We start from the raw sequence: 26,255 nt of genomic DNA on the forward strand, positions 1-26,255 counted from the left end.
ACTAATTGGGGGCCAACCCAGACTGAATTTGTGGAACAGATCCTTGGAGTGGCTGAGATTCTTTTTCTTTGTTCCATCAGCAGATCAATAAGAGACAAATAGCTTGGAGCTGTTTTCACACTACAATTAAGGAGGTTGATGAAAAACAAGCAAACCCTGAAATATAATGCTAGTCTTATCAAAAGTTAGTTCCCCTTCCATTTAGGGTGTATCCTTGTGTAAAATCATCATCAGTTCCAGTCTTGGTTTCAGAATGGAATTGATTTAATTTAAATTATCAGATATATATAGACATAGATATATATATATGTTAAATCTTTGCCCATGGAGTTTTCTTGGCAGGGATACTGGAGTGGATTGACAGTTCCTGCTCCAGGTGGATCACGTTTGGTCAAAACTCTCCACTATGACCTGTCCATCTTGGGTGGCCCTGCATGGCATAGCTCATAGCTTCTCTGAGTTATTCAAGCCCCTTCACCATGGCAAGGCAGTGATCCATAAAGGGGCAGGATCCATGAAGAAGACAGGAGTGCCTGGCGTGCTCTGGTCCATGGGGTCACGAAGAGTCGGACACGACTAAACGTCAACAACATATGTTAAATCAATATAGATATATAGATAGATATAGATGATATAGATATAGATGATATAGATATAGATGATAGAGATATAGATATAGATATAGATGATATAGCTATAGATATAGATATAGATATACAGTGGTACCTCGGGTTAAGTACTTAATTTGTTCCGGAGGTCTGTTCTTAACCTGAAACTGTTCTTAACCTGAAGCACCACTTTAGCTAATGGGGCCTCCTGCTGCCACCACGCCGCCAAAGCACAATTTCTGTTCTCATCATTAAGCAAAGTTCTTAACCTAAAGCACTATTTCTGGGTTAGCAGAGTCTGTAACCTGAAGCGTATGTAACCTGAGGTACCACTGTATATGCTGGGTTATATCCAATGATTGAGTTGGGGATGGAGGAGAAATGGAATTCAGTAGAGATTTACAAGGAAATCTATTGAATTCACACTTTCTGAACAAATATGAGAACCAAAGGACAGCTATCCTTTGAAATTTGTGCTTATCCAAACAATCCTTGCAATATATAGATTTAAAAATATCAAAACACAAATCCTGCAGACATGGAGCATATTTATGTTTAAAAGCATCTGAAAGTCACATGGATCAAAAACAGAGGGTTGTACACAACTGAGTTATACTCAGTTAGAACCATGGAAATTAATGGGCCTAAATTAGGCATGCTCATTAATTTCAACCGGTCTGCTCTGATTTGGACTAGCAGTGGATACAACTGAGATGGACTTCTTCGTTCTTCAACTGCAGTCTGGATTTTGTCCAAGCAACAGTGGAAAAGTCAAACAAAAAATGACCATGCAATATCCTGAAACCAGAAAAAAATAAATCTAGAGTTCCAAGTCATACAACTGAGCACACACACACACACACACACACACACACACACACACATGGTGGATGGCTGTTGGAGTTCACAATATCTGGAGGGCACCATGATGGCTACTCATCATATACTGAGTTGGCACATTTGTCTGTTTCACTCAGAATTGTCTACAGCCACTCTACACCAAGGGTGAAGAACCTCTGGCCCTCCAGATATTGCAGGCCTCCAACTCCCATCAGCCTCGATTATTGGGACTGATAGGAGCTGAAGTCCAACAACATCTAGGAGCCTACACCAAAGGGCCACTTGAGTGAGAAACCTGGACGTGTTGGCTTTTTTAAAGACAAATCATGGACTCATGTAAGCTTCCTTCTTAAACTTTTGTCAAAGAAATGCAAACCGGTTTGAAGACTCATTAAGCAGGCTGCAATTTTCCCCTCAGAAGCGGGCAGCATCAGCAGTACTGCTAATGAAGGCACACCAACTCATGTCTAAGACAAAACAACCTCCAGGCTAAGAGTCTGCTGAGAAGGTAAACAAATAGACAACTTTGTTGTGGGTTGAATTAGAAAACGTACCAATGTAGAGGTGCTTCTTTTCTTCATTTAATTGTCTGTGTCTTTGAACATTTGTTTCTCACCTCATTGGCCCACAATAGGTATAAATAAAGCCGTTTAAAATACTTGAAGGCTATGTTATGGAAATCAGACCACATGATAAACATTTGAAATATGCATCAGGGCATCTCTTTATTTTCTGGTAAGCATATCAGGAGAGTCACCTTGCAGATCTGTTCCATAGGTGCTCTGAACATTGTAGAAAGTGCAAAATATTTATAAAGGAATAGTCCCTTCCTCAAATATACTGGAAAAATACAAAAAGATTTGTGAATATTTCAAATAAGTTAGTCCTTTAAAAATCAGATTATCTAGCAATATCCTTGGCATTACATGTCCAGGCTTCTCACAGTCAAGCAAGCCAGAAATGTGGAGTTCCTCCTCCTCCTCCTGCCATGGAAGGGAAGCAGCCCATGGCCCAGCAGCAGCAGCAGGAGGAGGAGCTACCAGCCATGAAAGCTGTGCTGCCACACAAATGCCTAGAAGTCATGCGTAATGGCATCGCATCCAATGTCCGGGTGTCACACACAACTTTGTAATGTCACATGCAGTGCCTGGACACACTGTTGTGGCATCATGCCCCTCACCCCATCTCTTTCCTGAGTCGGCATGTGTCAGGGACTGGACTGAAGAGGAATGGTGGGAGCCCCTGAACCTTCCCAAGGGCAAGAGGACAGTATTGATTTAGAACAGTGGTTTGCAGAGGGGCATAGTCCAGAGGGGGAAAGCTGGGAAATACGGGGTGAGCAGCAGCTAGAAGAGGAAACACTAGGAGACAGATAGCTGGCTGATTCAGTGTCCTTGGACAGCAAGCCTGAAGCCCCTCCTTCCCCTAAGACTAGACGGGCTTGGAAAATGATGGAACAGAAAGCGCATTGGCAACAAGCTCAGATTACCCAATGTAGGAGTGGTGTAGATTAATGGAGACAGAGGGGGTGAACCTTAACTGGGAGCAACGCCATTTTTTAGCGTGCTATGCCTTCCGCTGTGATTATTAAAGAACGCTCCTTTCGTTTGATCTGCTTAATTACTGCCACCGGGGGAGGGATCCAATTCCCCGAAACCTGACAGCGCACCTGTTTCATAGCAAGGAACTCTTAAATGGAGTGGAATCAAATCGATAAAAAAAACAAATCAATAACGTGGAACTTCCGGTGGCAATCGTTTTATTTGTGGGATCAAAGAGTAAGCTGGCAGATGGCCAGAGCAGATGGCCAGGAAATCCTAAACAGATGGATCAAACCCACAATGAATCAAACCCACACTGCAATTATTGTGTGATAACAATCATACAATATGAGCTTGTCATTGCCCAATTGGCAGAGTGTAGGTTATGATGTGTCAATAAGCACTGAGTGGCCTGCGATGGATCTGGGAGAGTGCTCAGAATAATGTGTGGGATAATTAAAGCCCCAAAATCTCTATCCTCTGACCTCTGCCAGTTTTGATTGTATCATTATATAATCAGGGCTTGGCCGAAATAGTTTGCTGACAGAGGCAGTGTGGCAAACTGTGATGTCCTGCCTTGCCTAAACCAAAATGCATAGTGGGCAAAGCCAGTCAGGTTATTTTCTCACACGTGGCAGGAAATTTGTGGTGGCCACTTCTGTCCATTTCAATTTCTCCAATTTTTCCAAGGCTTAGGTTTGGCTCAGACATTTCCGCATATGTTTCATTTCCTCCTTAAAAAATAACAGTTGTGTTCCTTCAGGGGTGCTTTGGCCAATGGTGAGGAATGATGGGAGTTGTAAACCAATAGCATCAGAGATTCTGTACCCAATCAGAATGGTCAATTCTGTCCATTCTGGCTTCTCTTTGTTTCTCATTTTCCCAGTTTCTTACATTTGTATCAAAAAGAAAAAGAAAACTCCATACAAAACTCTATATTCATTTCTCCTAATCTTGTATGCCAATTTTTACTAGTGTATGCATTTTTTTGATGCAATTTTCACAAAAATGCACTATTGTGTTTTATTTTCACTTAAATTCCACATTTCACATACACTTTCCATTAATAGACACATTTTCCTATGAGCTCTTTGGTTGGAGAAATGTGCCAGAACATTTGGTGAAGTGGAAATTTTCAACCAAGAATGGCACCAGTTTGAGGGTGCGAAATCAGGAATGAGCTGACATTAAAAAAAGTAAACTGCATCTCGTCCCTAAAGAAAACCCCATAAACTCCTCCCCACTTTCCTGTAAGCAAAAATACTTCAGAACCAAATTAAGCAAGTAACATTTCCATTTCCAGACATCCCAGATCAATTGTTAACGATGCCCTGGGATCGAAGGAGGAAAGGCAGTACAGTGGTACCTCAGGTTACATACGCTTCAGGTTAAGAACTTTGCTTCAGGATGAGAACAGAAATCGTGCTCCAGCGGCGTGGCGGCAGCAGGAGGCCCCATTAGCTAAAGCGGTGCTTCAGGTTAAGTACAGTTTCAGGTTAAGAATGGACCTTCAGAATGAATTAAATACTTAACCCGAGGTACCACTGTATACAAATTTAATAAATAATAATAATGACAAGAGGATAAGTCAATAATAACACTGGACATTCAATAACAGGACAGTCAATAATAACATTGACTGTCAAAAAAAGGTAAGAGGGGATTCTCATAAACTCTCCCTCACCCTTTTGTAATTCAAGCAATGCTTCTGGACAGGAAAAGAAGTGTAGAGAAAATCGAGGAAAGCAAAAAACCTTTCTTTTCTTTCTTTTAAAAGTGCCTTTAACTTTGTCCAAATGACAGGTCCTCCTCTTCAGGATTCCAAAAGCATTCACTGATCTGCCCAAATTTCAGTGCCCTCCTATGGAACTTTCAGGAAGTGCAAGAAACTGAGGAGACAATGCAAGGATGTTCTTTTAAACAAACAAAGAGCGCATATACCTTTATCCACTTCATTAAAGGAAGTACAGCACACACACATAATAGTATGCAATAAGTTAGATTCAGAGTAGACCCATTCAAATGAATGAACTGGAGTTAGTCCATTAATTCCAATGGCTTTGCTTTGAATAGGACTAATGCTGCATGCTGCATCCCTATAATTTATCTAAAGTTTGTCCAGCAAAATTAAAGGGTGGACTTCATTATAGCTCAACATTAGCCTATAAGTGTGTGTGTTTATTTGTTTGTGTGTGTGTGTTTAAAAGTTACTATGATTAACAAAACAATGTATTCTTTTACAACCGCTCTGATAAAAATGAAACAAGGCTATTTCTAGTGTGGCAGTCAGAGATCTTTGAGGATGGAATGCTCAGAAGTGTTTTATTTGCTGAAGATAAACTAAGGTTCCATCCAGAAAGCATGGGTCCAAGTAGTTTTCTGCTTGTCCCACACTTTCTAGACAAAGTCCAAGTGGTTTTGCCCTGGCTCCATTGCTTTCCCTTGGAAAACCCACTCTCTATCAATAAATCAGAACAAATGTCAATCCAGGGGAAACCTGATTGACGTTTGTTCTGGTTTAGCGATAAAGATCGGATTTCCCCAGCAGAAAGCAACAGGCAAGGACAAGTTTGGATGAGCCCTAAGCTCATCCAAATTCATGAAACATGAATTTAAATATATATTCTAATTTCTCTCTCCCTCTCTCTCTCTCCTACACACACAGCTGTATACCTAATTGTTTTCCATGATTTACCAAATCCTTTAAAAGACCCAGGGACGCGGGTGGCACTGTGGTCTAAACCACTGAGCCTCTTGGGCTTGCCAATCAGAAGGTCAGCAGTTTGAATCCCCACAACAGGGTGAGCTCCTGTTGCTCAGTCCCAGCTCCTGCCAACCTAGCAGTTCGAAAGGACGCCAATAAGTGCAAGTAGATAAATAGGTACCACTCCGGCGGGAAGATAAATGGCATTTTCGTACACTGCTCTGGTTTCCAGAAGTGGCTTAGTCATGCTGGCCACATGACCCGAAAAAAACTGTCTGCAGACAAACGCTGGCTCCCTTGGCCAGTAAAGCGAGATGAGTGCCACAACCCCAGAGTCATCTGCAACTGGACTTAACTGTCAGGGGTCCTTTACCTTTACCTTTTTAAAAAACCCAGAGCATGCTTGTGTGAAGTTCAACACTCTAACCACAATGCCACCACTGGCTCTCATCAGCATCAAAGACTTTCTGAAAAGGAGGTGGGAAGGCTTCAAAGGTCAACCGGACACTAATCTACAAATCCAGAAGATAATGTAAGCTTTTGGGGAAAGGGAGTTCCACATACAGAGTCCCAAGTTGTTATTGTTGTTGTTTAGTCATTTAGTCGTGTTCGACTCTTCATGACCCCATGGACCAGAGCACGACAGGCACTCCTGTCTTCCACTGCCTCCCGCAGTTGGGTCAAACTCATGTTCGTAGCTTCGCGAACACTGTCCAACCATCTCATCCTCTGTCGTCCCCTTCTCCTTGTGCCCTCCATCTTTCCCAACATCAGGGTCTTTTCCAGGGAGTCTTCTCTTCTCATGAGGTGGCCAAAATACTGGAGTCTCAGCTTCACGATCTGTCCTTCCAGTGAGCATTCAGGGTTGATTTCCTTAAGAATGGATAGGTTTGATCTTCTTGCAGTCCATGGGGCTCTCAAGAGTCTCCTCCAGCACCATAATTCAAAAGCATCAATTCTTCAGCGATCAGCCTTCTTTATGGTCCAGGTTTCACTTCCACAAATCACTACTGGGAAAACCATAGCTTTAACTATATGGACCTTTGTTGGCCCCAGGTACAAAGTTCTAAATATTCAGTGCCTGCTAACCATGAGAGATATTGGACTAGACAGCCTAACTTTGGCCAGATCCAGCAAGGCTTTCCATATGTTGTTATAGGATTTGACAAATTGGAGGACAAGACTATCAACAGCTACTACTAGCCACAATAGCTATGTTCTGTCTCTACCGTTGGAGGCAGTAAATGCTTCAAATCAAATCAAATTTATTTATTTACGGCTATTAGCCCATAAAATATGTACAAACCTAAAAGCACAGAAACATAAAAACCAATACATCTAACAACAGAAGGGGAACACCACGATGCAAGGGTGGGTCATTGAGCAGTGACAAATAACAGCTTGGGGCCCGGAAAGATCCAAGGGACGGTTCACAGAAAAAGGAGAACTGGAGACGAGATCCGTCATGCACTCTCATCATAACTGTCCGATTAGTTTTTGTTGTTGATGTTGTTTTTTGGTGGGTTTTGTGTGTGAGATAACCGCATTCAGGAATCTCGCCACCTGCAGAGTTACAGAAGGATCTGTATCCTGCAAAAGCAGTGCGGCATGTGACTCAACAGGCCTGCCAACCAAGCGCAGTAAAGCAGGACCCAGGAATTTAGTCCTGGCTATGCTATGTAAGGGACAGTTGAACATTATATGTGGAAGAGATTCAACTGTTTTCCCGTCACACTCGCATAGCAGAGACACCAAACCCTTGGAAAATCTGTGGCTCAGCAGGTTCGATGGAAAAACATTGAACCTTGCACGAATAAATGCAAGTCGGTGTGGTACAGATGAAAGAGATGACATATATGATGGAAGGCCAAGTGGTGGGGTTATTCCATGATACCTGGGGGAGCAGACACCCCCACCCCTGGAGAGGTTGTGTTGATTTTCAATGTCTGCTAATCTTTGCTCGATAAGGCTTTTGGCTGACCGTAGGTTCATCTTTAAGGAGTCTGCTGGGGAAATTCCGATGCTCAGAAGTTTGGCATGGATTTTTCCTACCCACGGATTAACAAAGTCATCCCGCCAGAGGCACTGAAAGAGGTAATGGTCGGGAAGCCTATGCCAGCTGGCCAGCCAGTAGCCAAAGACTCGCTTCCAGATGACAGTCTCCAATGATGCAGTCCTTAGCTCCAGATGTATGGCTGCATTGCTCACACACATGGGGAGTTTGAGGAGGCGACGGAGAAACTGATTCTGCAATGTCCCCAGCGATGTCCCCAGTAAATGCTTCTGAATACCACTTGTTGAAAGCCACAGGAGGGAAGAGGAGTTGTTGTTGTGCTCATGTCCAGCTTGCAGGCTTCCCACTGCAGCATCTCATTGGCCCTTGTTAGAATAGGATGCTGGACTAGATAGGTTTCTGAGATCTAAATAATAACAACCCACAAAATTGCCACTGAGATAGCTCTGACATATCACACAAAGTGAACTTCCAAGGCCATCTTCATGGTTATTTGATGTGTGGGGCGAATCAAAGGAATTTAACAGGAAAGGGGAGTATTTCTCCTAGATCAGGCTTTCTCAACCTCAGCCCTCCAGATGTTTTGAGACTACAACTCTTATCATCCCTGACCACTGGTCCTGCTAGCTAGGGATCATGGGAGCTGTAGGCCAAAAACATCTGGAGGACCGAGGCTGAGGAATCCTGTCCTAGACCAAGCATGTCCAACAGGTAGATCGTGGACATCTGTGGTAGATCACAGTAGATCTCCCCCCCATACTTTGCCTGTCAATAACAATTGGTAGATTTTTATAATGTGAGTAGATCGCAGTCTCTTGGGAGTTGGACGTGCCTACGTCTAGGACCTAGACCTACCAACATTCTTTCCTGGAGAGGAGAGTGCTGTAGATCCCTTCCCTAATCTATAAAATACTATCCTGGTTGTTATCCAAGATTTCTTGTTCTGGGGGCTGTAAGGATAAGGTGGGAAGAGGCTGCAAAACAATGAGCAAATGGTGGTTTTCATAAAAGATCTCACCCCGGTTTTTGGAAGATAACTGCATCAGTCAATATTACTGTGACATGTTTGTTTTCTCAGCTGCAAATATGATCATAGCAGCAAAACACAGCCGAGCCCAATCAGCCAAGCCTTCAAGGTGACTCTTATCACATTGGATTGCTCACTCGTGATGGGGTGTCATTAAAAACAACTGATATCAACAAAGCAATTAAAGGTTCTGAATTCCCTCCTGCATTTCCTGAACCCACGCTCTATTTTAGTATTGAAAACAGCCATCAGAATTCAACGGGCTTCAGTCCCCATTCCAGTAAGAAGCCTCCACCCTCAACCTTCAAATCCTTTAATCTGGAGGTGGTTCCCAGGGCTCAGCTTGGAAATATTCAAGATGCAAAGCTTGCATTGCCCCAGCGCCAGTTTTAGGGCAATATAGGTGGTTCCAATGTGCAGGACCCTGAGATGAAGGCATGCAAAAGAATAATAATAATAATCAGTGCTATTCCTAGAAAAAGCAGTGTCGGAACTCACCATGAATGCCTACCTTGTTCTGTTGTAATGGCAATGGTGCCCACTTAAGAAGTGCCAGAACTGAGTTCTGGTGAGTTCCAACTTAAAAAAAAAAGCAATATAATGGTACCTTGGTACTCGAACAGCTTGGCTCCCAAACAAATCGGCTCCTGAATGCCGCAAACCCGGAAGTAAGTGTTCCAGTTTGTAATGTTTTTCAGAAGCTGAACATCTGACACAGCTTCCGCTTGAGTGCAGGAAGCTCCTACAGCCAATTGGAAGCCGCGCCTTGGTTTTTGAATGGTTTCAGGAGTTGAATGGACTCACAGAATGGATTACAGTGGTACCTTGGGTTACAAACACCTCGGGTTATGAACACTTCAGGTTTCAGACTCCGCTAACCTGGAAGTAGTACCTCGGGTTAAGAACATTACCTCAGGGTGAGAACAGAAATCGTGCGACAGTGGCGCAGGGGCAGCGGGAGGCCCCATTAGCTAAAGTGGTACCTCAGGTTAAGAACGGACCTCCGGAATGAATTAAGTTCATAACCAGAGGTACCGCTGTAAGTTCAAGAACCAAGAAAGAAGAAGAAAAAGAAGAGGAATATTTATACAGGTACCTACTGAGAAGATCAATAAAAAAGCAACTATACCAAAAGGAATTATCGTGAAAATAAGACATTTGGGGGTGGGGCAAATTTTGTCCTCACTCAGGGTCTCCTATTACCCTGGTTGTCCCATTGAAAAGCATAAGACTAGAGAGAGCTGCATTGGTTGCATTGGTTACTACAAACTAAGAGCCTATGAGGGATGGTTGCACCATTTGGGACCTTTGGGTTTAGAGAAAAGGCAAGTAACAAGGACGATCAATCCAATCCTCAATGTCACATCACTGTCATGTTGGCTCACCAAATACCCTCAAGAATATCTGTTCACTTACAAGGACTTGAGGAAGGTGTTAGCAGGTTTTGTGGCCTAGAAGAAGTGCAAATCCACAGGTACACACAGCTATCTCTGCTATGGTGATGGGGGTATTGTAAGACGCTGGAGACTTTCCTACCATCAACTCCACAACCTGATCAGCCAACACAGCTCAGGCTCGTTGTCTTGCTTCACATATCCAACAAATGAAAGCTTGCAGTGGGCGTTGAGCGGAATGGTGATATGAGGACAGGATCCGTAGTGAGTCATGGCACAGGGAAATGATGCTATCGTTCAGTTGAACTTCTGAACTCTCCTTTAGGATTTGATCAGGGCTCTTTTGTGATACCGGCTTGTTTTGGAGAGATGAACTGAAAGGAATGAGCTAAACTCATAAGAACATATTATTATTATTATTATTACTATTACTATTATTATTATTATTATTAATACCCTGCCCATCTGGCTGGGTTTCCCCAGCCACTCTTGCTGGTTCCCAACAGAATATTAAAAACATGATAAAATATCAAACATTAAAAACTTCCCTAAACAGGGCTGCCTTCAGATTTCTTCTAAAAGTCAGATAGTTATTTATTTCCTTGACATCTGGTGGGAGGGTGTTCCACAGGGCGGGGGCCACTACCGAGAAGGCCCTCTGCCTGGTTCCCTGTAACCTCACTTCTCACAATGAGGGAACCACCAGAAGCTACTGGCGTAGGAAGCTACTGAGTCAAGACATTGGTTCATTCAGTTCAATATTGTCTACAATGACTGGTAGGGGCTCTCCAGGGATCTATGTTTAACCCCCCTCCCAAAAAAACAACACCACCACCAGTAAGAATAGAGGGCTGTCTGATGTTTCTTCCAGTAACTCATGTGCTCTGTTCACCACTACCATAAGGTGGAAGACTTCCCCCTCTCTTTTTCAAACTGACCTTTTACTTCCATCGCAAAAGCTCTGCCATCGCCTTGGACAAGTCAAAATGTTTATGAACATTCCATTAGCTATAATTTCTTAGCCATTGGGTATTGGAGAGGTAGTGTCAGGGCAGTGGACACAGTTGACGAGTGGGCAGGCAACAAACTGAATTTGCACATCAATTGGAGCAACATTTCTTTTATTTCATTAAGAAATGTATTCCCCCGCCTGCCGATAGATCAACATAATATTTTTTTCAAGGCAGCCTAAAATAGAGAATTAAAGTATACTAAAATAAAATAGACTAAGGAGCTAATGGTATCACACAGGTAACAAAACAAAACATAATCACAGCAAAAACATAACAAGACATAAATTCCATAGCTGACTATTGTTGAGAAGCTTAGGGAAATAGAATGGTTAAATCTGAAAGCTAAAGGAATGGAATAATAGTACCATGGACAATTCCCCCAAAAGGGAGTTCTGGAATGGCAGAGCCACCATAGAGCTATGGGCTTTCTTCATTGCATGGACCTATGGGAGGTGTGAGGACTATGTGATTGCAAAGAATGAAGGTGAGTTTCTTCTATGTAATGTACAATGTTTCCTTCTAATGCATCCCTTTGCTTGAATCTCATCTTTTCAATGAAGCCACAACCTCTCTGGGGCCCCTCGCGTTTCCATCCTGTCACGAGGATCGCCGCTGCCTCCCTTTGAGCCTCCCCACTGCCTTCTTGCCACTCTTCGCACTGACTCAAGTTTCTAGTCCTCATTATTAAAGCTTTCCAGTTTCTGACAGAATCTCCCATTGCCCCTTTCTCTCCTCACCCTCATATCCACATAGCGCTGAGACAGAATATCCCTCCCTCCCTCTCCTCATTCGCCAGTGGCAAATTACTGGGCATTGGGATGGTTTTTTGGGCTTGTGAAACCAAAATCTTATTGGTTGTAGCACTTCCTCTCATCCAGTTGCAAGGTACACAAAGACACACACACACACTTTTATCTCATTGCATAGTGTTTTTCCTGAGTGGAGCTATGGCTATGTTGTGAAACATGTTATCCTATATGTCTTTAATAAGCCATCTAAGGTGAAGGCTGTCAGGAAAGCATGTAGCAAGCATCTGAACAAGTTAATCCTGGGAAGACATTCATCCTATTGCTAGACCTGAACAATCTTCAGCCCTCCATCTGCTTCATGGCGTGACTCATACTCCCCGGGGTAAAAATATCCCCTTTGAAAAATATATTTACTACACAGTTACTCATGCTAGCAGCTCACTTATGACTATGACTGTTGTGGTAGCTGCTCTGAGGAAGCTTAGAGTGACCCGAGATTTGAAGGTGAAAACTTTCCCTTTGTTATTTGCATTTCCTTTTCCATTATAAAATATGTCCCCCCCCCCCTTTCTAACTGCTAGTAGTCACAGCCATGGTTGTTGCAACTAGCCTTAGCAGCTACAAAATGCAGTTAGGTGTTCCAAAATAAGGGCCTTGCCTCCTCGTATAAATAATAAATCCATTATCCCGATGTGTATAGTGGGATAAACTAGAATGAAATGTTCTTAAAAAGTAGCAGCTGGATTTCTTGCCTCAATATATAAGGCTACTAGAATGAAATAATAATTTAAAAAATAGATAAAAGTAGCATAGAATAAATTAAGATGGGCATCAAACATTTTTAAAAGTTGTGGTCATGTCACAAACGCCAAATATGACTGTTACAAAATCTGTGCATTTTGATCTGAAAGGAGTAGGAGGACATAAAATGGAAAAACATCCAACACCCTTTTAGAATGTGGGGTTTTTTTTGGGGGGGGGGGTTATTGTTTTTGGTTTGATTTTATATGTTGTAGTCTTGTTGTGAGCCACCCTGAGACCTCCAGGTACAGGGCGGTGTATAAGTTGAATAAATAATAATAATAATAAGTGCATAGCTTGGGGGTTACTCCTGGACAATCCTGTCACTAGAGGCCCAAGTGTCTCCTGTGTCTAGAAGTGACTTTTAGCAGATTCACCTGGTTCACTACCTATGGCCATTCCTGACCACTGTAGTCCACTGAAGCATTGGTAACATTGAGGCTGGATTACTGTAATGCTCTCTGTGTTGGGCTGCCCTTGGCTCTGGTTCAGAAAGCTCCAGCTGATACAGAATATGGTGGCCAGATTGCTGCTGGTCATCAATACATGATACCTTTGTGAAAACAGCTACACTGACTGCCCATCTGCTACCCAGCCAAGTTCAAGGTCCTTGTATTAATTTACAAAGCTCCAAATCCCTTAGGTCCAGGGAACCTCAGGGAACACCCAAAAACTTTATACCCTAGCTAGGTCACTGAGATCATCTGCAGGAGTGTCGCTGGTTGTTCCAAAAGTTGGCAAGGCTCATTTGATAATAAGAAGATACTGAGCATTTAAGTGCCATTGGCCCAGTCCTGTGGAATCCTCCGGCAATAGATATTCTGTGCCAACTTTTAAATGCTTGCTAAAGCTTTTCTATTCTGCCAAGCCTGCGCAGACAATTAAGAGCGTGGCCTTTTATAGCAGTTGATTGATGGCTCTTTTTAACTTTTGTATAGCTTTTATTGTGCAGCTTTATGTTTTTACTGCCATAAACCTATTTGATATATATGTATGTATTATGACACAGAGGTATACAAATATTTTAATCAATCAATCCATTGACAAATGTGTCTGATCATCCCGGCCAACTTTAAACAAAGGGAGTTTGCAAGCACTAGCTATATTTTATTGACTGCTTGAACAATGAGCTGTCTTTTTAAGTTACAGATAGGTAGCCGTGTTGGTCTGCCATAGTCAAAACAAAAAAAAAATCCTTCCAGTAGCACCTTAAAGACCAACTAAGTCAGTTCTTGGTATGAGCTTTCGTGTGCATGCACACTTCTTCAGATACCTATTTTTTTTTGTTCTGTCTTTTTAACTCTGGGAATTGCAAAGCACAACGAAACATATATTTCACACCGGAGCACAATTCTGGCTGATGAAATAGAACCTCAAGGCCACCTTTCTGTCATCAAGTCAAAACAGCTGCAGATTTGGAAACCATGTGACTCACAAAACCGGTTTCCAGGGCAATTGTGGAATTGGGTGGGTGGGAGGCCCCTCTAAAAAGCAGCTTTGTCTAATAGAGATTCATTACTTAGTCTCAGATGTGGGGAATAACCCCAGGTAAGCTGTGATTACTATAATAGCAGGCGTTTGCTTATGTGGATGGTTTGCCTGGTGCTTTTGAAGAGCACTAGGGTTTCATTGTTCCAAAGAAGCGCTTCCTTTCCTCCCAACCTCCTGGGTATTGTTGTCCCCATTTCTTCAGCTAATGGAGCTTCAATTATTTCCGTGGCTATTTCAGAGAGGCTGAGCAGATCTTGCCAACGTGGCAATGGGGTGCCGCCTGACTTTGCAGTAAGTAGGCTTTTTCGGTAGAAAGTGCATATTTCATCACAGGCGATGCTTCCTTTCCACCCACCACACTCCAAGATTTGGGGGATTCAGCACTTATTTTTTTTTAAAAAAAAAAAGCTGAATATGCAGAAATGTGCCTCCTTAGGTAGGGAAGGACGGACCTCAAACTCCTCTGTTTAATTTCTGTAAGTGCAGGTATGGGACACTTCTGTCTTAGGTGCTTGGCTGGGATGGTGGGGGTCTGCTTGACTGGTAAGGAAAGAATCATGCTCTGCCCAGGCCCTTTTCTTCATATTCATTAGGGATAAACAGAACATATGAAGATAGAAAGTGTCTGATGGATCAGGCCAATGGCCCATCTAAGGCCAGCATCCTGTATTCACAATGGCCAAGCAAATGCCTTTGGGAATTCACAAGTGGGACCCAAGCACAAGAGCACCCTCCCCTCCTTTGGTTTCCAACAACTGGAAGTCAAAAATATCCAACCATGGAAGCAGAGCAGAGCCATTATGGCTAGGTGTCAGGCGGCTGCCGTCAACTCCCACAGCCAGTTGCCCAGGAATGTACAAAGACAAGGAAATGTTTCTTATCATCTGCTTTTTATTTAGTATTTACAGAGAGAGGCTATAGAACCCAGCCTCTTGGATAATGGCATTGTTCCGAGTGAATCTCCACCCCCCCATCTCTCCCACTTTCTCATTTGTCACTTCAACGGATGCTGACAAGTGCCCTCTGCCTTTGAACTCTTTGGGTTGGGATGTGTCCAAGGGAATGGGGGCAATTCGCAGGCCCCCAGCTGGCTCCAGACCACCGGCTGGCAGCTGGCAAACTCTGGTCCTTGGAACAGAATCAAAACTGTAGGGGTCAGAAAAACAGTGGCACACAGCTTCAGAAGCCGTCAGAAGCTGGGCACGCAATCCAGCAGAGATAAGAACTCTTTGCAACGGAAGGGCGGACAGAGGCATATGTAAGCATATTTACAAGCAGTTTATTCAGCGTAGATCAGGACAAAGAAAAATATATCTGTTCTCCTTCATGTCCAACAGCAGGAAGCATAAGCAAAAGCTATACGCAACAGAAGTTCCCAGTAGGCTGTCCTGAAAGTAAACAGACATGTGACATACAACAACTCCACATGCCTCTTCTGAAGGTGGAACAGAACATCTATATCCCAACACTTTGCTCTCCTACTTTCAAGCCTTTCCGGGTTCTAGGAGGGGGGTCTGGAATGCTTTCTAGAGGCCCTGTGTCCATCAGCTGCCATCCCCTTGGTGCTTCCTCTTCCTCCTCTCCCATTATTTCCCAACTTTTCACCTCATCTGCCTCTGAGATGTGACCTCCCTCAAACCCCTCTGTAATCCTGAACTGTCTTCCTCTTCTCTGGAAGGGTCAGGCTGGGGAAGCGGTTTCCACCATTCCTCCTCTGCCCAGTCCCTGTCACTAGGAGCCATTGAAAGCCTTCTCCTCTTCTTTCAAAGTCATTCAAGTGCGTTGGCATCCCTACTTCCTGTTGGAGCAAGTTCCACAGTTTAGTTCTGCAACGCATGAAGAAGGACTTCTAAAATCTGTCCATATAACTTCCAACATTCAACATCCATGAGTTCTAGTGTTGTGAGAGATGCCACCACAATGGGGACTGTTATGCTAGCAGTTCCCAAAGGGGCTCACCCAGAAGGTGGGCTGTCTATAGATTTGAACAGCAGGCCAGGTGTCTGAATGTGGATCCCTGCCCTATGCAATGTCAGTGCAGCATACCTGATTGCAATTAATAAAGGCCACATTCACAGCAGAAATACAAAGCCTACAATAATACTTTAATTGCTAAAGGATCCTGGGAACCATAGGTTGTCACGAGTGTTGGGAGCTGTTAGGAGATCCCTGTTCCTTCCCAGAGCTACAACTCTGAGTGGCTTAGGATTCCTAAATTAGGAATCAATGCCTCTTTCCAGGGAATTTAGGGAAAAACAATAGCTCCCAGGATTTTTTGATGGGGGAAGTGTTTAGAGTTGGATAATAGGGCTTTAAATGTGTGGTGTGACAGACCCTGCAAGTGCCCCTATTTTCCAGGTAGAATCCTGGATTTACAGATGCCGTCCCGGTTTCTGATTAGATCCTGGAATGTCCCACTTTTTCTTACTAAAGGTAAAGGGACTCCTGACAGTTAAGTCCTGTCGTGAACGATTCTGGGGTTGTAGCGCTCATCTCGCTTTACAGGCTGAGGGAGGCACATTTGTCTGCTCTGCAGACAGTTTTTCTGGGTCACGTGGCCAGCATGACTAAGCTGCTTCTGACGCAATGGAACACCAGCACCAGAGCAGAGCATGGAAGCACCATTTACCTTCCCGCTGGAATGGTACCATTAATCTACAGTGGTACTTCAGGTTAAGTACTTAATTCGTTCTGGAGGTCTGTTCTTAACCTGAAACTGTTCTTAACCTGAAGCACCACTTTGGCTAATGGGGCCTCCTGCTGCCGCCGCGCCACTGGAGTACGATTTCTGTTCTCACCCTGAAGCAAAGTTCTTAACCTGAAGCACTATTTCTGGGTTAGCGGAGTCTGTAACCTGAAGCGTATGTAACCTGAAGCTTATGTAACCTGAGGTACCACTGTACTTGCACTTTTTGGCGTGCTTTCGAACTGCTAGGTTGGCAGGAGCAGGGACCGAGCAACGGAAGCTCACCCTGTCGTGGGGATTCAAACCACTGACCTTTTGATCAGCAAGTCCTAGGCTCTGTGGTTTAGACCACAGCGCGACCCGCATCCTCCACTTTTTCTTAAGATGTCCCTAATTTCATCAGAGAAATTTTGGAGGGTGTAAAGCTAGGACTGTCATGTCAGAAGTCTAAATTCTGGCACATTTTGAAATATGGCAACCCTAAGTTGTGCGCCTCGTGAGCCAGGAAGATAAGTAACTAAATTACCTTTAGAAGGCATCTGCAGGCAGCCCTATATAGGGAAGCTTTTTGATGTTTAATGTTTTATTATGTTTTTATATATGTTGGAAGTTGCTCAAAGTGGGTGGGGCAACCCAGACAGGGTGGGCAGGGTATAAATATTATCATCATAATCATCATCGTTTTGAATAGGACATTCCTATTTTCATCAGGGAAATATTGTAGGTTATGGTGTTAATGTGACCAAAGACGTAGCCCAGTTTTGAATGATGTATGTCCAGAGATGTCCAGAGATGGAAAGAAGAAACAGTCCCAACTAAGGAAGACTGACAACAAAAACTGATGGAGTATACAGAAAGCCAAAACTTACAAGAAGATTAAGAAATCAAGAAGAGAGATGTTTTAATAATGAATAGGATAAATTTGTGGATTATTTGAAGAACTGTTGTAAACAGCTTACATTGTTAGCAGGACTGATATAAACATGTGCAGTGATAATAACTTAAATAGAATGTAAAGAATAACAAGTAAATAGATTGAAATTGGATATACAGTGGTAAAAGATATAACGTAAGTAACGGCAGAAAGGGGGGAAGGGGGTTGATATTACGTTCTGGTGTTTTAAATTGTTAAAATATTTGTAAAATGAGAAATAAAATTATTTAAAAACCAACAAAATTGTAGCCCAGTTTAACCCACCCCCTGGACCAATGTGTTTCATTTCTTCCTGCACCAGTGAGGATGCCCCATTGTGCATCACCACAAGGACCTCGAAGCAGTTTAGCAAAGGCAATCGAAAATATTCATTAAGAAAAGCAAGCATTAAAAACAAAACATTAAAATATATAATAGAAGCAGTAATTTTATAAATAACAATACTTACGAAAGGCACTGTTCAAAACGGTATAAACAGATTACACACCTGCTAAAATTACATGCCGAGGTAGACTGGCTTGTTGGAACAAAGAAGGGCTTTGACGGGCACCAGAAACAACACAGCAAAGGTGTCAAAGAGCAGGCAGTTCTAAAGGGCACACTAAAGAGTTGGTTTCTTTCAATGGGATGAACCATCTGCCCATAATACCCGGTAAATGAGGCTAGGTGCCCACAATAAGACACGGGAGCATTTTTGAAGAACACCAACAAAAGGCAAACATTATTTTCCTGATTAAAGGCTGGCAAACACCATTCATGATTCGCAGAGCAATTTTTTAAAACCCTTTTTGCCAGACTCAGTGGTGGTAGATGGGTCCAGGCCTGCCAGCCTCTGCCAGCATCATGATTGTCGCATTTCCCCTTCCAGTCCCCCGAATGTGTGCATGGACAGAAGTGTCAGGTCATGAACAGGTTCCTGCTGGCATTAGCCAACAGAAAGCCCCACTGACTTACATCTCAAACCCTTAATAAGTTGTCGTCGTTTTTTGTCAGCAGTCTAGCTCATGATAACAAGATGCTGGAAGAACTTGGCAAGTGCTTCTTTGACAAATTGGTTCAATAAAGCAGACATCTTCAACCCTTCCAAAACCTGCTTTTAATCCAAACGTACATTTGGGATCTATTTCTTAATCTTTTACCATATATTTTCATGGTGGCAGTGCTCCTATTGTGACCGTCCTTGGATCATGCTGTGACCCACTGGTGGGTCCTGACTCACCAGTTGAAGGCTACTGGTGTTGATGATACTGAGTTAGATGGATTGAGGGTTTGACTACACGGCAGCTTCCTACACTTCATACAGAGAAACTAGTTGAACCCTAGTGCAATAAGGCATATCCTGTTTTCCAGGACAATAACACACGAAAAGGAACTCATAAGTCACTTACTCTCAGCAGCTAGGAATATCCTGACTAGACACTGGAAGGACCTATCAGGAGTGGACACAGGTACCAAAATACAGTATATGGGAAACTGCCCTGCTAGAAAATTTAACCAACAAACTTAACCTAAAAGGGGACAAGTGAAGGAGGATGCCTTCATCTCAGTTTGGCACCCCTTTATCACATTTGTTGTCGTTGTTGTTTAGTTGTTTAGTTGTGTCCGACTCTCCATGACTCCATGGACCAGAGCATGCCAGGCACTCCTGTCCTCCACGGCCTCCCACAGTTTTGTCAAACTCATGTTGATAGCTTCGAGAACACTGTCCAACCACCTCGTCCTCTGTCATCCCCTTCTCCTTGTGCCCTCAATCTTTCTCAATATCAGGGTCTTTTCCAGGGAGTCTTCTCTTCTCATGAGGTGGCCATACATATATGGCAAAATAAGAAAATGACCTATCCCCCACAACAGCATATGAATCAATATTGCTAATCTGACCCGACAACCCCACTCCACCCTCACACATACATACAAACAAACTATACTGCAACCAGCCAAACACAACCAACCAAGCTCTGGAACCTCCAATCTCTGACAATGCCAATAAAAATATAAATAGGTCCCCCCCCTCTTTTGCCCCCAACCACACAATAACTATGGCCAAATGTAAACAAACTGTGAAAAAGACTTTATGAATTGAGAGTGGAGATGCTATGTGTACTTTTCCGCATTTAATTGTTTGTTTTGTTCCTAGTCCCTGTGTTAGAAGAAAACAGAGTTGTGGTGGTAGTAGCTATGAAAGGGAAGTGGTGGTCTAGTTCAATGATGGAGAACACCTGTGGCCCTCCATCTGTTGTTGGACTACAACCTACCATCATCTCAGCTAGCATGGTCTATACTATGGTGCAACTCCAACTTCTACAACATGTAGAAGACCACAGGTTCCACCCTGCCATAAAGTCTGATGTCTCCACACACAAACACACACCCCTAAGTGGTTGGGGTTGACACAGAAGAGGTCCTAAGAAAAAGTGTGAGTCTAAGAAGCCACTTTGTAGCCTTTGATCCAATAATCACCTCAGAATTGCAGTGTGCTGGAGATTAGACTGGCGCAGACTGCCGCTATTCTTCAAAATCATTAACAACAACCCTGCAGTTGATTTACATATCATAGAAAACAGCTTTCAGGTTCAAAAGACACTGATGTAGTGACTGCAAGGGATTAATTTAAAGTGTCTGGTGATCCTTGAAGATAAGTCTCCGAGACAGCTGTTTTCTCCTGTCCCCACCATGAAACAAGCTATAGAGAAGATGAATCACAGCCATTAGTTTATTAATCAGCTTTAGACAAACTGTGCCTCGGAGGGTTCTGGACAAACTTGAAGGAAATGTGAGGTGCACATTCTAAGTCTGGGCTGGCTTTCAGCAAAACAAAAAAAAAAAAAAAAAAAAAAACAAACGTTCTGACACTTTCAAAGGCAGGCAAGTGAAATTAAAAGTTGCTTTTGGGAGTGAGGGAGCATCTCGGGAAGACAACCGCTTCTGACTTGTTGGAAAAGAAGCCTGAGAGTCTGGGAAAAGGCAGTTTTCCAAACCAAGGATTGCTGAAATCAGCATTGGTTTGGTACTCCAATGTTCCCTCGATACAATTAAAAGGAAGCAGAAGGGTGTAACAGCAATGTGTTGCTGCCCTATATTAAAACCAGGTGCTGAGAGACAACACTCAATTGCTGTAATCAGGGAGGAGGAACAATTATAGCAATTTGAGAGAAGCGCGAGGCATGCGGGGAAATTGGAGCCACATGAGCAGAGGGTGTTTCCTACCCGCGAGGCTCCTGAGCAGATGGTATAAGAGCTCTTCCTCCTCCGCTCTCTTCCAGCCCAATCTGCTGAAACTTGTGAAGAATCAGGTAAGGTCTGTTCAAAGGCAAGGGGCTCAGATCTCTGTATAGCAAATGAAACACCAATTGTGGGGTAGGAGTTTTTGCTTTTGCTTAAAGTGCATGTTTGCTGAGAGGAAAAAACCCACTATATTGAGCATGGCTTACTTGCAGGTAGCAGGGCAAATGTCATGTTAACCTTGTGGCTAAAAGCAGCAGGGCTTGACGGATCAGCTAAGCCTTCGATCCAGCCATAGTCGCACTGCTCATGAGAGCCGGGGGTGGAAGATAAAAGGGGATGCCTCTTTGCTGTGCTAGTTCCCAGGCTGGTACAGGAAAAGAGGCCTGGATCAGGCCCATTGCTATCACACGACGGCGGCAGGGTCATCTTGAGATCCCTTGCCATCTTACCTCTAACTCTGAAAGCTGTGTTTCAGAAGGTTCCATGGGCTATTGCTGATGGAAATGCCACCAGCCATAGCTTCCACCTGTCTGTCATTTGGGCAGATGTCTTGGGGAAATTCCTTGGTGGTGGGTCTCCTGCATTGATGAAGGCTAGCATAGCAAGGCAAGGCTATGCATAGGGAAACCTAGATGTCATGCAAACAATCCTTCATCACAGCAGGGTGTTTTTTTTTGGGGGGGGGGGTTATATCCAATGTGAGTCTTACTGAGAGAAGTCTCATTGAAGTTAAGGAGGATGACTACCTTAGACTCATTAATTTCAATTGGTCTACTCAGAGTAAAAGTCGCATTGGATGCTTACAACCTAGGAGTGGCTTGTGCTGTTATGCCTGGTGTCTGGCTTTCACACACAACAAGTTTTTTGTATTAAAAAAGGAGTTCAAGTGGCTATTTAGATGCAATAAAACGGGTGTGTAGAAACTGGCTGCCCCAATATTCTCTCAGTAGCTATGCGGCTAAGTGTTATGGGATATTTATGGTTACATATTTTTAGTTCTCTTTTATGCATGCAAAACTGGGGGTTGCAGGCTTAAAGCAACACGCCAGATTGATGTGGGGGTGGAGGGTGGCGTCGGGGTAGATGAAACAGCCAAGGGATTTTCAAGGTAACAAAAAGAACAAGATGACTGGTGAAGTGGAATATGCATAGTTCAGTGGTAGAACATCTGCTTTGCATGCAGAAGGTCACAGCCTCTATCCCTGGCAATAATAATAATAATAATAATAATAATAATAATAATAATAATAATAATAAATTTATATCCCACCTATCAGGCTGGGTTTCCCCAGCCATTCTGGGCAGCTCCTGACAGAATTAAAAGCACAATAAAACATCAGACATTAAAAACTTCCCTAAACAGGGCTGCCTTCAGATGTCTTCTTCTAAAAATCAGATAGATGTTTACCTCCTTGACATCTACTGGGAGCGCATTCCACAGGGCAGGTGCCACTACTGAGAAGGCCCTCTGCCTGGTTTCCCTGTAACCTCACTTCTCGCAGGGAGGGAACCGCCAAAAGGTCCTCGGAGCTGGACCTCAGTGTCCAGGCTGAATGATGGGGGTGGAGACGTACCTTCAGGTATACTGAAGGTATATCTCTGAGTAAGGCTGAGTAAGGTATATCTCTGAGTAAGACTGGGCGAAATTCCTTATCTTAAACCCTTAGAAACTGCTGCCAGGGTTGATAATACTGAGAAAGGTGGACCAATGGTCTGACTTGGAATAAAGTAGCTACCCATGTTCTGGGGCATTTTTTCAGCCGGAACTCACTGGAACTCAGTTCTGGCAACTCTCAGGTAGACGTCATTGCCATTCAAAGAGAATGAGGGAGGTGTTCATGGTGAGTTCCCGCACCATTTTTTCTAGAAAAATAGCACTGCTGTATTCTGTTTTTATGAAGGTTCTTCAAAATCCTGTCTGCGACTATATGGAATGTGGGTCGGATGTTAGTTTGGTTTCCAATTTATTCCCCACTTCCTGAGACAATACACAAACTGCCATCCTTTGAAATTTGTTCGCCTCTGAATTTCCAATACAGCTTTCCAACCCTGTCCCAATGTGCTCTAAATTATGTAGATTAGGGAACTGTGTGCATCAAAATACACATATTAGTACAAATAGCATCTTTCAAAAATAAATATTATTAGGCAAAAATGCAAACAAAAATGTCCATATTAGAAGAAATTTGCATTACAATTCTGATTATTTTTTGTGAGGACATGTATATATGATGCAGAAATATGCAGAATATGAGAAACTCCGAGAATCTGAAATATATAGATTTGTCTATACCTATCTGGGGATTGTGAGTAATAGTCATAGTAATAGTAGTAGTAATGGTAATAGTATTGGTAATAGTAGATGGTAATAGTAGCAGTAACAGTAGTAGTAATGGCATTAGTTGTAGCAGTCGTAATAAGAATAAGTAATAGTAGTGGTAAAATAGTAGTAATGATAATAAAAATAGTAAGATGATGAAGATGACAATGAGGATGCAGTTTTTCAGTCAAACTGTTTGTGGTAATGATCAGTTCTCTTCTCCCCGGTGATGGACAAAATTAAGAAGGCCTCTGGTTAAAATTGCCACCAACTTTATCTAGAAAGAAGAGAGCGGGGGTTGATTTGCTCATACCCAATATAAGAATCCCGAAAGTATCTCTTGTGTAGAAGAGACTTTGAGGAAAGGCCATAGCTCAGTGGGGTAGAGCAGGGATGTCCAACAGGTCGATCACGATCTACTGGTCAATCCCCAGGAGGTGTTGGTAGATCAGTCGATCGCGGGCTCCCTTTCCTTTGTGTTGGCAAAAGAGCAACTGGCCCCACCCCCTCACCCCATCCACCATTCATGTATGATCGCTAGAACGGAAGACGGAGTTTTCGCTGTGAGGCTGATCGCTTTCTTAGCGATCTTTTGGTGAGCAACTTTTCCCCTTTCCCCACATTTTTGAATCTCCTCCCTAAATAAAGAATGCAGTCTCTTGGGAGTTGGACATCCCTGGAGTAGAGCACCATCTTTGCATGCAGAAGGTCCCAGGTTCAATCCCTAGGACACCTCCAGAGAAAACCCTGTATAGACCCTGGAAAGCCACTGCCAATCAGATACCAATGGGAAGCATGCGGGCAGGACCTGGGTGCAACACTCCACACATGCCATTCCCAGAAACTGGTATTCAGAGACATGCTTCCAAAACAGTGTTGGTGAAACATAGCCATCATAGCTAGAGGCCAATGCTTTAGGTCAGGCCTGTCCAACCGGTCGATCACGATCTACAGGTTGATTGTGGGCTGTCCCTGGTCATTCCTGGTTGAGCTCGAGCGATTGCCCAACCACCCCTCCAAAAAAAACACCTCAACAACTTAACAACTTTGGTCATCCTCCCCCCAAAAAGCTCAACAACTCTGGTCGATCCAATGGGTAGATCGCTGCCAGTTTATTCATAGTGGGAGTAGGTCGCAGTCTCTTGGCAGTTGAACACCCCTGCTTTAGGTTAATTGCTTCATTATTTGTGATATGTGTCTTTCCCCACTTCATTTTAGATTTGCCTCCCACCACATAGCCATGGTTTTCCCCGGGGAGCTTTGTGGCTACAACGTCTCCTGCAGCACAAGCCTCCCCTCAACAACGCTCCTATTGCAACCACCAGCTGTTGTGGCTGAAACAAAGCTGACAGACCTAGAGATCCTCATCCCGGAGCCCCTGCCTTGTGAAATCCCAGAATGTGGCTTCGATCCATGCCACTTGCCTCCATGGTACTGCCACCTGCCTCCTGAGCCACCCATCATTTTTGCCACCTTCGCCACTTGCCTTCATGAAGCATAAGTGTGGCTTGCCGGCGGCCATCTTGCAATAGGCCCGTTTCAGGCAGGAGGCGCTGCGGACAGGAAGTAGGGGCTGCATTAGGAACGGGAGTCTGGAGCAATGCTCCACACATTGGGGCCACACTTGTTATTGGCGCCTGTCCTTAAAGTTTCAGGATCGGCAGCCATCATCCATTTTGTATATCCATGTAGTAGAAGTTTGAAAACAACAACAATAATAATCACAGGTGCTGTGAATTACAGTTTTAGCCCGAGTCTTTCTTTTTGGAGTGGGGCAATTCAGGTGACTATGTCCAGAGCATTCCAGAAGACGCAGGTTGAGAGGTGGGAGGAGGTGGAGGAAGAGGTGGAAGAGGAGTTAGTAGGCCTAAAATAGCATCAAGGGAACCTTTGGTCCTTCAGACACTGTTGAGCATCATCAATGGTTGGGAATGATTGGAGCTGTACTTCATCCTATTTGCTGGATCCTGTGTTTCCGTTCCCTGGCCTAAACCATACTTCAAGGGTGGCTGACCAGGGATCATCCAGATATTGCAAAACTACAACTCCAGTCAACCCCAGCCAGTATTGCCAGTGGTCAAGGGAAACTGTAGTTCATCAGCCTCTCAAGGGCCACAGGTTCCCATACCTGTCATAAGTCTGCCTGCAGTTAAAGCTTTCTTTGTTGGCCATCAGATTGCTTCCTAAACTGCTGGTACCAGAGACACATTTCCCCCTCCCATTTAAATATCAGTCTTACATCATCCAGGTATTTCCTTTCCGAGTGTGAGTAAAGGGGAGAACTATATGTCATTGGAGTTGCCCACCCAAATGTAATGGCAATGCCTCTTTGGAGGGTATTGTTGAGCCTCTGTGTCATTAGGCACAGCTAATGCAGATTTGTACATTCCTTGAGCCAGATACCTTTCTTCTTATGCTATGTAGAGTGCTGTGTACATAGAAGGTGAAATAAATAATATTATGAAACAAAAGCATCTGGTTCATCAGAGGTATGTTGGAAGCAGAGAACACCAGCAGAGAGTACCATGAAGAACATTAGCAGGCATACACTTCGCAGTAATTCACTGCAATCCTAAACCTGCATACTCAGAAGTAAGATGCACTAAGCGTCCACACACCGGTTTCTTTTGTGGGCCACAAAGTTATGAAACACTGTTTGGATATTAATACAGTAAATGTCAACATTTTAGTGAAGGAGACAAGATGGAGGAGGACCAGGTGGGGAGGACCAACCATAACTTATGTCATGCAAAGATACTTGCAAAGTCCATCTGATGAAATCATTAAAGGCATTTGAAAATGTTCTTTGGCTTTGTTGCTTAGACAATAAAATGCATTGTACAAAAATATATGTAGTACTTACTCCACCTAATTAGATTCCACCCTATGATTTAGAACGTGGATGGGGAAC

At 43.5% G+C, this 26,255-nt stretch overlaps 1 long non-coding RNA gene across 1 annotated transcript; it reads left to right on the forward strand.

The window, feature by feature from the left end:
* The first annotated feature begins 20,739 nt into the window (after positions 1-20,739).
* Positions 20,740-25,815, forward strand: LOC310833502. The gene is made up of 2 exons (XR_014558717.1): positions 20,740-21,092; positions 24,563-25,815. It is a non-coding gene; the product is annotated as an uncharacterized lncRNA (long non-coding RNA).
* The last annotated feature ends 440 nt before the right edge of the window (positions 25,816-26,255 follow it).

Source organism: Podarcis gaigeae (assembly GCF_964106915.1).
Source record: "Podarcis gaigeae genome assembly, chromosome: 16".
Taxonomy (NCBI): domain Eukaryota; kingdom Metazoa; phylum Chordata; class Lepidosauria; order Squamata; family Lacertidae; genus Podarcis; species Podarcis gaigeae.